The sequence below is a fragment of the Chelonia mydas genome, chromosome 26 (genome assembly GCF_015237465.2).
Source record: "Chelonia mydas isolate rCheMyd1 chromosome 26, rCheMyd1.pri.v2, whole genome shotgun sequence".
NCBI classification, from domain to species: domain Eukaryota; kingdom Metazoa; phylum Chordata; order Testudines; family Cheloniidae; genus Chelonia; species Chelonia mydas.
This window is the reverse complement of record NC_057859.1, coordinates 11938259-11950459: the sequence shown is the minus strand read 5'-3', so window position 1 is coordinate 11950459 and position 12201 is coordinate 11938259. Positions and strand designations below refer to the sequence as shown.

Here is a 12201-nt window from a genome sequence, read left to right as displayed (position 1 = left end):
AAAGCAATTAAGCTGTCATCAAGAGGAAGGGACAGAGCCGTTGAAGACTGACCAAGCGAGTCAAAAAAACATCATGACCAATGGTTAGCCATTAAAGACAGAAGAGTCTCTCCTGAAAATCTTTACTTCCGTTGATCCTTTTTGCATCAACTCCTCCTTAATAATCCTACCTGATGCTTTGAAGCCCTCCATGAAGTCTATTGGCTGAGATCTGTTTCTGGAAGATAGACTGAGTCAGATTTCCTCTGGGGGCAGGTTACCTCATCAATACCCGCTTTTTGCACTGTCCACTGATACAGCTGGGACTGGAGTGTTAGAGACAAGCTATGGAACCGTGGGTCCCATCTGTTACATTTCCTGGCATACACACAGAAAGCCATCTCTCTTGGATGGTTTAGACACAACAAATCCTGCATCTTGGAAGGGGGTTAGACTAGATGACCCTTGTGGTCCCTTCAAAACCTATGGTTCTACGCTAGATAAAAAACAAAATACTGTTGATGGACGGTTGCAATGTAACATGACTTTGTTTCTTAGAATTCAGAACGATGCTACACAAGAACCCAAAATCAGAGAGGGAGAAAACAGGCTGCTCTCTAAACTCATCCCACCTTACTTGAGGCTGGCTCTCTGCAGAACTGACTGCTCAGGACATAGATCCTCCATGTCCCTCCAGAGCCCCCTAGCTTGGAAGCAAGGCCAGGAAGACCTGCAGAAATTTAAAGTGACAGACTACACAGTTTTAATACCCCCACATGATCCAGTCTGGCAATCCCTACATTCCAATCAGCAAGATGTGAAGCGATCCATCACCTTACTCCGCCTGTCCCTATGCCCTCTTCATTTCTCTCCTACCCCTTGTTTGAAGTTTAAAAGTATCTCTCCTGCCTCTTCAGGGACACAGAGAGTCTGGGCTTTTTAAACGTGTCTTTCATTCCACATAACTGATTCCCTCTGAAGTTAGCAGCACCATTCTGCCTCTGGGAGACCACCAACCATTCAGAGCAAAATATTAAATATTTCATAGAAGACGGGAGAGAAGGATTTTATATCAAACCCATCTCAGAAGGGTTCTTATTGGAGCAGAACTTGCTGGAGGGGTCTGAATTTAATTGATCGCTGCTTCATTTTAAAGGATGATTGAGAAAGAAGAAATTTGAATGACAGCTCTTAACTCAGCAGTCCAGCCCCCAGCCAACTCACTCAGATTAAGGAGGAGCAAACCCAGAGACTTCAGCCTTAGTGGGTGCCGGGGGCGAAGATGAGATTTTCACCCCTGATATAGCACCTATACACCACTCTAACAGTGTAAAGAGAGGTTTCAGAGTAACAGCCGTGTTAGTCTGTATTCGTAAAAAGAAAAGGAGTACTTGTGGCACCTTAGAGACTAACCAGTTTATTTGAGCATGAGCTTTCGTGAGCTACAGCTCACTTCATCGGATGCATAGCATATCGTGGAAACTGCAGAAGACATTATATACACACAGAGACCATGAAACAAAACTTCCTCCCACCCCACTCTCCTGCTGGTAACAACTTATCTAAAGTGATCATCAAGTAGGGCCATTTCCAGCACAATAAAGAGCGGCCATACTGGGTCAGACCAAAGGTCCATCTAGCCCAGTGTCCTGTCTTCCGACAGTGGCCAGTGCCAGGCGCCCCAGAGGCAACGAACAGAACAGAGAATCATCAAGTGATCCCTCCCCTGTTGCCCAGTCCCAGCTTCCAGCAAACAGAGGCTAGGGACACCCCTCAAAGAATTCTAGTCGATTGGTGAGACATGATTTCCCTTTACAAAACCATGCTGACTCTTCCACATCAAATTATGTTCATCTATGGGTCTGACAATTTTGTTCTTTGCTATAGTTTCAACCAGTTTGCCCGGTACTGAAGTCAGGTTTACCAGCCTGTAATTGCCGGGGTCACCTCTGGAGCCCTTTTTAAAAATCGGTGTCACATTAGCTACCCTCCAGCCACCTGGTACAGGAGCTGATTTAAATGATAGTTTACAGGCGACAGTTAGTAGTCCTGCAATTTCACATTTGAATTCCTTCAGAACTCTTGGGTGAATCCTGTGATGCGTTGGGTCACAGAAAACCCCTTGGGAACTGCCAGCTGATGTGCTGGGACTACCTCTAAGCCCATTTTCCCTGGCAGCTTGGGACTTCAGAACCCTGCCTGTGACAGACACACTAGCCTGCTACAAACCCAGACCCAGGTCTGAACCACGTCCCACACAAGCTGCAGGCTTAACTGAAAACCGCTTAAGAAGTGTTCCTGTCTCCAACACTCAGATGCCCAGCTCCCAATGGGGTCCAAACCCCAAATAAATCCGTTTTATCCTGTATAAGCTTTATACAGGGTAAACTCATAAATGGTTCGCCTCTATAACACTGATCGAGAGATATGCACAGCTGTTTGTCCCCCCGCAGGTATTAATGCATACTCTGAGTTAATTAATAAGTAAAAAGTGATTTTATTAAATACAGAAAGTAGGATTTAAGTGGTTCCAAGTAGTAACAGACAGAACAAAGTGAATTACCAAGCAAAATAAAATAGAGCATGCAAGTCTATGTCTAAGAAAAAACTGAATACAGATTAAAAACCTCACCCCGTAAGTCTCCTTTTACAGACCCTTCTAGTCCGGGTCCAGCAATCACTCACACCCCCTCTAGTTACTATCCTTTGTTCCAGTTTCTTTCAGATATCCTTGGTGGTGGAGAGGCTCTCTCTTGAGCAACCTGAAGACAAAATAGAGGGGTCTCCCAGGGGTTTAAATAGACTCTCTCTTGTGGGTAGACACCCCTCCCTCCCCCGTGTAGAATCCAGGGGGCAAAATGGAGTTCTGGAGTCACATGGGCCAGTCACATGTCCAAGCATGACTCAGAACTTACAGGTAGCAGCCATGGGTCACATGCTACCTTGAAGGTCCTCAAGTAGATTTCTTATGTGGATTGGAGCATTCCAAGATCCATTGTCCCTTAAGTGCTTCTTGACTGGGAATTTAATTTGCCCATTCCTTTCTGAAGAAGCTGACCAAATGCTTTACAAAGGCTACTTAGAAATCAAGCCAGTACACACCCAATAGTCATAACTTCGAATACAAAAATGACACATACATACAAATAGGATGAATAGATTCAGTAGATCATAACCTTTACAGAGACATGTTACATGGCATATGTAGCCTAAAACATATTCTAATTATGTCATATATACATTCATAAGCATATTTCCATAAAGCCTTATGGGGGGCATAGTCACAAGTAGCACCTAGAAGTCTGAAACATAATTCTGGTTCAGTGCTGAATGGAAGCTGCATTATGCACAGAAACTACATGGATTCCCTTAAAAGTGAAGTCCAAGAATGGCATGTCTCTCCAAAATTCACGGTTTTAGATCCAGGATACAGTCGTTTAATGTATATATTTTATTTAAATCAATGCCTCACCATATTTACTCCCAGTTTTTAAACACATACCCCTGCGTTGAGTAAAATGTCTGGGCTGTGCTTATTGGAAAGGATTATCAATTAAGCCTCAACTGCAAAACTGATAGGATGCAAAGTCATATGAGCTAACTGGAATTCACACTACATCAGCCCTGCCTGGTTTGAAGTCTATGGAGGAAGAAAGTTGCATTCTCAATGAAATAATTACATTCAGGAGCGCAGTTATTGTGCCATTCAGAAAATATTAGAGTTTGTCTAGTACTTAAGAACATAGGATTTGCAGAACCGGTCTCTTGGTTGTATGGCCCGATTATCCAAAGACGTGGATTTCATGACAGTGAAATATGTTCAAATGATGGAATATTCTCCAAATGGAATGGGATTGGGAACCCCATCATTTTGGTCATTAAGTAAAGAACGAACAATGCACTAGAAAATTTATTGTAGGAAACTACCCTACCTTAGCCAGAGAGAGCTAAGCCACCCCCCATCTCTACAGCTAATATAGGCCTTTCTTAAATCAGGATCCTTGAAACAGAATGCCTTCTGCAACATGTTGAATGCCCACAAGTCTGAATGTGCTTATCTGGGGTTAAGGCAGCTTAGCACCTAGCAGGATCTGCTCCTTAGTGTGTGAGATGCGAAAAGTTCACTCAGAACCCAGGGTAGTATGACTGGCACAGGTCTCAGAAAATCCTAAGTGAGAGAACGCATGGTCCAGTGGATAGGCTAAGGACAATGGGACCTGGAGTCAGGAGACCTGGGGTCTAATCCCAGCTCTGCCAGTTTGCTTGGAAAAGTCTCTGCTCCTCCATCTACAGAAATGGGGATAATGACACGTCCTCCTTGCTGAGGGGTGTTTTGAGATCTCTTAGCTGAAAAGCACGAAATAAATTACTCAGGGTGGCCTAGTGAATAGAGCATGGGGCTGGGACTCAGGACACCTAAATTCCATTCCCAGCTCTGTCACTATCCCGCTGGGTGACGTCGGACCAAGTTGCCTTACCTCTGGGCCTCAGCTTCCCCATCTGTAAAATGGAGGTAATGAGACTGACCTTCCTAGTAAAGTGCTTTGAGATCAGCTGATGTAAAAGCTAAGGATGATTATTATTACATTTCAGGAAGTAGAAGGTCTCTGACTTTTAACTGAGTGATCTCATGTTATGAGCATTCGCAAGGCTTGAAGAGCCATACCTTGAAGGGATAAATAGTTGCTGCACGTGTGTGTGTGTGTGTGTGTGTGTGTGTGTGTGTGTGTGTGTGTGTGTGTGTGTGTGTGTGTGAGAGAGAGAGAGAGAAAGAGAGATTTGTTTATACAGCACCTAGTACAATGGAAGTAATGATCCCATTGCAATAGAAATAATCAAATCTAATTGCTAGGCATTCTTAATATGCCCATCACCTTGGTTTCCCAGTAGGGGACACCCCACCCCTCAGACCAGGTGACTGTGGCAAGAACAGACTCCAGACGAGGACAGGTTTCAGAGTAGCAGCCGTGTTAGTCTGTATTCGCAAAAAGAACAGGAGGACTTGTGGCACCTTAGAGACTAACCAATTTATTTGAGCCTAAGCTTTCGTGAGCTACTAAGGTGCCACTAGTACTCCTTTTCTTTTTGCAGAAGAGGATAGCACGTCTGTGCTCCATGGAATCTCTGCAGCCAGAGAGCAAACAGCAGAAGATTCTTCTCTCCATGCAGATTCTGCTCAGCTCTGAAAGGGTGAATTGTTTGTTTTCTCCGGACCAGAAAGGCAACACCTACATGCGTTTCCTTTTGCAAGCTTGCCGGGGGGAAGAGATTCGCACTCTGGCTAACGAAGCTCCTGCAACAAGCAAGTTAATTTGGCGAGGGGACAAAGGGGCAGTCTTCTACACTGGAAACAATTTCAACTTCTTGGCTGCTGCCAGGCCTGGCATGCCATGCCACAGCCGTCTTTAAGCAGCTGCAGAGCCGAATGCATCGTTAGCTAGGGTTTGTAGCAGCTGCGTAGCCACGGGAGGGGGCGGGATGGAGGGGGGCAGTCTGGGTGGGCTGCAGCCCACCCGCTTAGCATCCAGGCCCACCCAAATCTGAGCAGGGGTGTAGGGCTGCCACAGCAGCCCACAGCATCCCTTGGGCCCCTGAAATCCAGGACAGAGCTCTGCACCCACCCTTCAGAAAGCTAAGCTCCAGCAGCTCTGCCTTGCCAGGTTCTGAGCCGCCCCGTGCGCGTGCCCAGCTTGGCAGGTGATGCCCTCTGCCTGGAGGCACCAGGGCTAGGAAGAGGGCGTGGCGTCGGCGGAGAAGCTGAGCTAGCGCTGTCTGTCATTGCCCATCCACCTGAAAGTTGGGTCCCACCCAAATTTCCACTCCTAGCTAAGCCACTGGTTTGTAACTGGATATACATCCAGTATGGTTAGTCAGGTCTTGTTAGTGGAGGTCCTGGTTTCCCAGAGAGTAGCTTCTTCCAATTTGCCCTGCTAATAGATGGTGACTTTTCCTCACAGATAAGGACCCCACCATAATTACCCAGGCTTTCTTCCCTCCAGATTGGATCACTGCAAAGCACACTCTGTGTAGATTGCTAAAACAAGGCCTCGGCACCACCTGAGTTCTACTGTGAAGGCCTACATGGACCAGTGAATTTCACCTGCCACCCCATGGTGCTCATCTTCAAGACCAGTAAAGAACTTTAGTTACTGCAGTATGTTGCTGCCCTCTTAGAGCCCAATCCTACAAAATGCCAAGCACCCTCAATTGCTATTGAAGTGAGATTTCAGCATGCTCAGCCATCTCCACAAGGCACTCACAGGATCAGGCCTTACACCTGTCCTGGAACAGAGATGGTCAAAAAGCATGCACGGCAATCTCTTCTTCTAGCCCTACACCAAAGCTTAATTCCCAAGGAACAACTCTGCCTTATGAATGGACTTCCAACAGAGGCTAAGGGAGAAAGCAAACTCTCTTGGTGATATCCACCTTCCTTCTCCAAGAAGCATCGCCTATATATAGGACCTTGTATAACCCAAAACTTTCAAACACCACCAGCACCGAACATCTACCCAAAACTGAACATTTGCTCACATGCTAAAAAAATGAACTTTGCAGATTTGTAACAGTGCCACCTAGTGACACCTGCCCTAATATTATTTACTAGTCACTTTCCAGTATTTCCCTGCTGTGTATAAAGCTGTACAAACATACAAACAGTCCCCATCCCTCAAAAATTACAGTCAAAGAATATTTTTGCTTTAGCATTATCAAAAGTCCAATGTGTCTTACCACTAAAGTATAACTTCACAGCATGAAATAGTTTTATGTAGAATTTGAAAAGGAGCAAGTCAAAAATGTTTTGCAAGATTGACTTGCTATGCATTACAAATTCATTCTCTCTGTTAACAACCAATAGGACACTTTATTCAAATGTAACCGAGCAAAGTTAAGCATTCAGAGTCATGACAAGTTTGGATTTGACATTGGCTTCTAAAATAAATGGGCATTGCTGAACATTAAAGTCCACATATACATTTATGAAGATATTAAACACTGCAATGCTTCTTTTATAGATGTCAGGAAGAAGAATCAGTCTTCAAAGGGTGAGTAAATTGTGTGCGATTTAGAACACAAATGCACAGCTGGTGTGAATCCATGTAGCTCGGATACTCAGTTCAAGCTATGTGAACATGCCAATTTGCACCAGTTGAGAACCTAGCTAATTGCTTTATAAATCAGATGTGCAGGGACAGAAACCGTAGCTGTCACATTACCTATAATGCTGGGTTTATTATTCACAACATAACAAAAATCCCTTTCAGGCACAGACCATGTTTTTGTTGTGTGTGGACAGCTGTCTATACAATAGGTGCCTTTGATCACAAGTAGTAAATATCAGAAAAGTCCAAGGATATGCAAAACACTTCCATTAGCAAGGGGAGATTGAAACTAACATCAAAATTAGAATCTAATTTTGGCCTGTTAAATTTGGGCAACATTTTCAAAATGACCTTTACCCAACCTCTGAATTTCTGTGCTCTGAACTGGATCTGTAGCAAATACAAGTGCTCTCAAAAGTATCTGATGTTACCTGTGAATAACACAAATGGGATGGAGGAATTTGGTGGCAGCTCTAATTGAAGGGAAATTGGCAAGAGCCAGGAGCACTGGACGGGGATGAGTGGAGAATTATATTAACACCCGAACATCACAATGTGTTTTACAAATATTAGCTATGACTAAGGATGCACCTGGCATTGGCCACTGTTGAAAGACAGGACACTGGACTAGATGGACCTTTGGTCTGACCCAGTTTGCAGAGATTCAGACTCTGAGAGCCGCAGCTGCAGTCCCTGGCATCTGATGGCACTCAGCACCTCCGGGGGGGGGGGGGGGGAGGAGAGGGGGAAATAAATCAGGTCCTGGGGGTTAATTGGGCTCCCAAAAACTTGAGGCATCCCAAAATAGGGGACGCTTTTGAAAATTGTTGGCCTAAGAGAATTGCTCCAGGCTACACAGCAGGTCAGTGGCAGAGAAGGGGAGAGAAGTCAGGAAACCAATACCCTGTGCTAGGTCACAGGCAAGGTACCAGAAAGGAAGAGCTTCTGAAATCTAATCTAAGCTACCATAAAGTTAAATCTAAATGCAAGAATTATTGGCCTGAATAGAAAACCCAGGTGGTTCTTCTAGAAAAATGAGCTAAGAAAATACCAATTCACTTCTGCTATGAGGGCATTTTGGTCCTAAAGTACAGTTGTATAAAAACAAATAGGCTTTGGGTTTCCTATTATGTGGCCTCGACCCTGATCTTTGGATGATTTTACATTGTGTGAAACTAAATGTTGGCATGCGGAAATGGCAGAGAACAAACAGACACAGATGGGTTGTTGGCTGACAGCTAATGAGAAACTCCTGAGAGAATTGTTCTGTGCAAAGGAAAAAGGAGTTTATTTTTGTTTTTTTGGTTGTTACATTTCCGACAGAGACCACAAAAGAAAATCATATTTCAATTGCTGAAAAGTAATTTATATCCAAGGGACGATTAAAGACATTGCCAGAATCCGTAAAAGAGTGATTTAAAGAAGCAACAAAACAAATTAACTTGGCATTTGAACGAAACCATCAATCATATCTAGGAACTGTCAGAAACAAGAGTAACATAATTTTGACTGAATCCAAACTGCCTGGAAAATTTTAACAGAGAAAAATGCATGGGGATTATTTTCTACATGCTTGGAGAACTAGCTCCAATTTAGCAAGTCACTGTGCAGCCACTTATTTGCCTTGAAACTTCATCTTCCTTATTTTCAAGCAGAGTCCACTTTTACTAATTATAAAAATTCATACCCACCTACCATAGGTGCATTTGCAAAGTTACAACCGAGCTCCAGAAAACATGACTGATCCCAGTAAAGGACCGCTAGCAAACAGTGGGCTGCTTCTATATTGGTCCCCAGATCCCATTGTGTTGGTGGGTACTTACACTGTTTATGGGTACTTGCATTGTTATGTGACCTTTCTGTGGATGGAAGCGGACCAAAGACATACCAGCTTCATGCCACCTTGATTCACAAGGGAGTGGGGTTCCTCCAGACTCACTGAAAAAAGAAAAGAAAAATTTGCTACCACGATCATGCTATGGGCCAGATTAGTCATTGCCTTATGGTGTGTGTTGGTCTTAATCTCTCTCAGGGTATCATCATCCTCTTTATGCCAAGCATAGAGCTGAATCCAGGGGCAAATGGAGACATGGCCAATGGCGACCTGTGTCCTAAAGGCCACTGCACCATGGCAAGAAAGAGCAGCCCATGGAACTGCCCTACCCTGCACTGAGAGCTGATCCAGCCCCCCCCCCCCGGCCCCCCAGTAACTCCTTAATAGGGAGGTCCAACCCCTGCCCTCTGCCCCCATATTAACACAGGGATACATCTACTGCTGTGGGACCACTAAGTCTAGTATTCTGCCTCCAGCACTGGCCAATATCAGATGCTTCTAAAGGAAAGTGAAAAAACTAATGCGTCTAAATCAATAATACAGTGCTAGACATGTTGCTGCACATGGGTGGAGAATTCCTCCCTGGCACGTCCAGTGACCAGCTACATAAGAGCGAGTTTATATTATTTTATCCTGCACGCTGCAAATGGTGTGGGTCATGAAATTATCCAGTCCTTTCAAATCAAGCAAAACACAGCCAATGTGTTGAGTCTTCTTCTTCACTTTCATTCCACAGTCTGAAGTTGAGATTTCGCAGGACGACTAGGGAGTTAAGTCACAAGACTGTATGGGCTAGATCCAAGTTGTTGAGCACCAAGTAATGGTATTCCAAAAAATTATTAAAATGCATAAACTACAGAAACAAGAAAATGCAGGGGCCAAACCTTAAGTTCTCTCTCAAATGTCCATTCAGGGATGTGATTCCCACTATTTTAGTCTCATGAGGTTCTTTGCCAGGCCTTAGGGGATGCCATGATTAAAAACAAAAGAATTATGACGACTAACTGGCTGTTTTATTATTAAAGGGGGAAATTAAACACAAACAATAAACCACGTTTATTTCAGTTACAAATTATTTTGTATGTCTGTCTGCCGACAGCCTTGAGGAATTACACTTTTGAGAGTGGCCCTGTCTTTGGTAGCTCTAGATAAGACTAAAGTATATCATTCTGAACTCTCAGATCATCTCACTTTTAGCTCTTTCTTGTATTAAGTCCGACGTCTGAGATATTCCTTGAGTTTTATTAGAACTTCAACTCATGAACCATGTTTCAAACAAGTGTCTTAGCCTTGAAATAGTCTTTAAACTTATGTGATTCTTAAAGAGTCTTTAGCTCAAATAGTCCTCCAAAAAGGCACTGATTTGTCTTAAGAACCACCTCTCCAAGAAGTGTTATCTTTCTGAGTTTGGTAGGGAAGTTGTTTAAGCCCTGCTAGGTAACTAATTAATTGCCCATTTAATACCTTGTACTCAGATGGCTTCTTATATTAATAATCAGTGATAGTATACATGTGTATAAAACATACGATTGTTTATAGAACAATGGCATCATGCCATTATTGTAAGGCTTGCATTTAAATACAAAAAACATTTACAAATAAGCACCTCAAGGAAGCTTATGCTATTTTAAAGTATTTAAAAAATAAAAGTTTTCTACAAACTGTGTCCCAACTATGCATGTAACTTTAAGGGAAACATGAATTCATTTTTAATAAGAATATTCTGAAAATTCTGTGTGTGAATTTAAAACTGAAGTTTTTCTTTATGAAGCTGGAGAGAGGAGGCGTCTGTCTTAGCTTTTGTGGCCTTGACATGCCAGATGCTATATCTCTCTTCCCTTTGGGATCTTAGAAAAAGGAGAATATACACATTTCTTAACAAAGGGGGAGGTGGGTAGTTCTTTGAGAAGACACTCCTGTTCCCAAGTAACCAAACAGTTCCCAAGATTACAAAGTGTGACCCTAAGAGCATCCCTATGCCAGATGGCAAGGGGCTTGCTCACTGCTATCAGATAGTGAGTGTCAGTTGGTCGGATCAGGTCCGTGGACCCCAATTCACTTACGCAATAATATGGATCTAATAGGGGGTTATGTATAGTATCACTGGAAAAAACCACCACCACCACACTGATCATTAATATTCTTGTATGGTGTATGTGTTAAATGCCAAAAGGTCTGTACAAATATGAAAGAAATATGGGACTAAAATGTGGTTGAATCAGACAAGTCTGCTGCCCCAGACAAAGGAAAGGCCGAAACCTTCATCAGGTGCAATCACAGACAACTGACAATCATAGCTAAGTGACCATTCACTGACATATTGGAGGCTGCAGGGACAGACTAATTTGCCTGGTAGAAAGCACCAGCGGGGAAGAAGCCAGCATGACTCCCTGGCAACTTTCCTCACAGTTGTTGTATATTATTAATCTCCAAGCCCCAAGTATTTCTTCCAATTTAATGAAGGTGGATGATTTAGTTGGGGATTGGCCCTGCTTTGAGCAGGGGGTTGGACTAGATGACCTCCTGAGGTCCCTTCCAACCCTAATCTTCTATGATTCTATGAAGGTGCAATAAAGTTTATTCCAATCCAACATAATAAGAATACATTATATTTTTTTTAACTAACCATTTTTGCATCAAACATTGAGATTTACCGCCTACAACTCTTACCGGAAATTAATTGAAGTTGTGGAACTAAATCCCCTAGTTGGTTAGAAAATGTAAGCCCGACAACATTGCATGGTGTTTTGCAGTTATGTGACTTATTTTGCTCTGCGTGAAAAGCAGCTTCAAATCCCTAGGAGCCTGCTTTCTGCAAAGTCAACTGCCATTCTGCAAAGCAGCCCTGATGTAGAGGCTCCTTGCTGATAGTTATTACAGACTTCTCTTCAGTTCTGCTTTACAAATTAGCTCTGTAAAAGATTAGCGGGCATCAAGAACCTCTTCATTAATTTTTCTTATTGTACCTTCCAATTCTTCCTGGCAAACTGCTTTGGTTGTCTACAGAACTACATTTCTTACACTGAATCAATATTGTTCTTTCCACACTGTTTTCTGCCTGAGGCTTTTGTGAACTCTGCATAGGGGCTTGAAGGTCTCATCCTTTCATGAGTTTTCTTCTTGTCCCCAGTGATACTGTTTTTCCCTGAACAATACTGTCAGATCACAGCCTCAGAGAGGCCTTTCTCCAAGCAGTTGCATAAAATATATGCAATTTCTCCTTCCTTATTCCCACTCATCTCCCTTTTCTTTCAATCTTCCTGGGCTTGAAGCTTTGCCAAAACC

The 12201-nt window shown here is 43.3% G+C and overlaps 1 long non-coding RNA gene across 1 annotated transcript in view; it reads right to left on the bottom strand.

The window, feature by feature from the left end:
- The window catches only part of LOC122463863, a 171412-nt gene that overhangs the window by 82711 nt on the left and 76500 nt on the right, over nt 1-12201 (bottom strand). The window contains exon 2 of the long non-coding RNA XR_006287524.1: nt 8906-9020. This is a non-coding gene — a long non-coding RNA (uncharacterized LOC122463863). The remainder of the gene's footprint in view (nt 1-8905; nt 9021-12201) is intronic.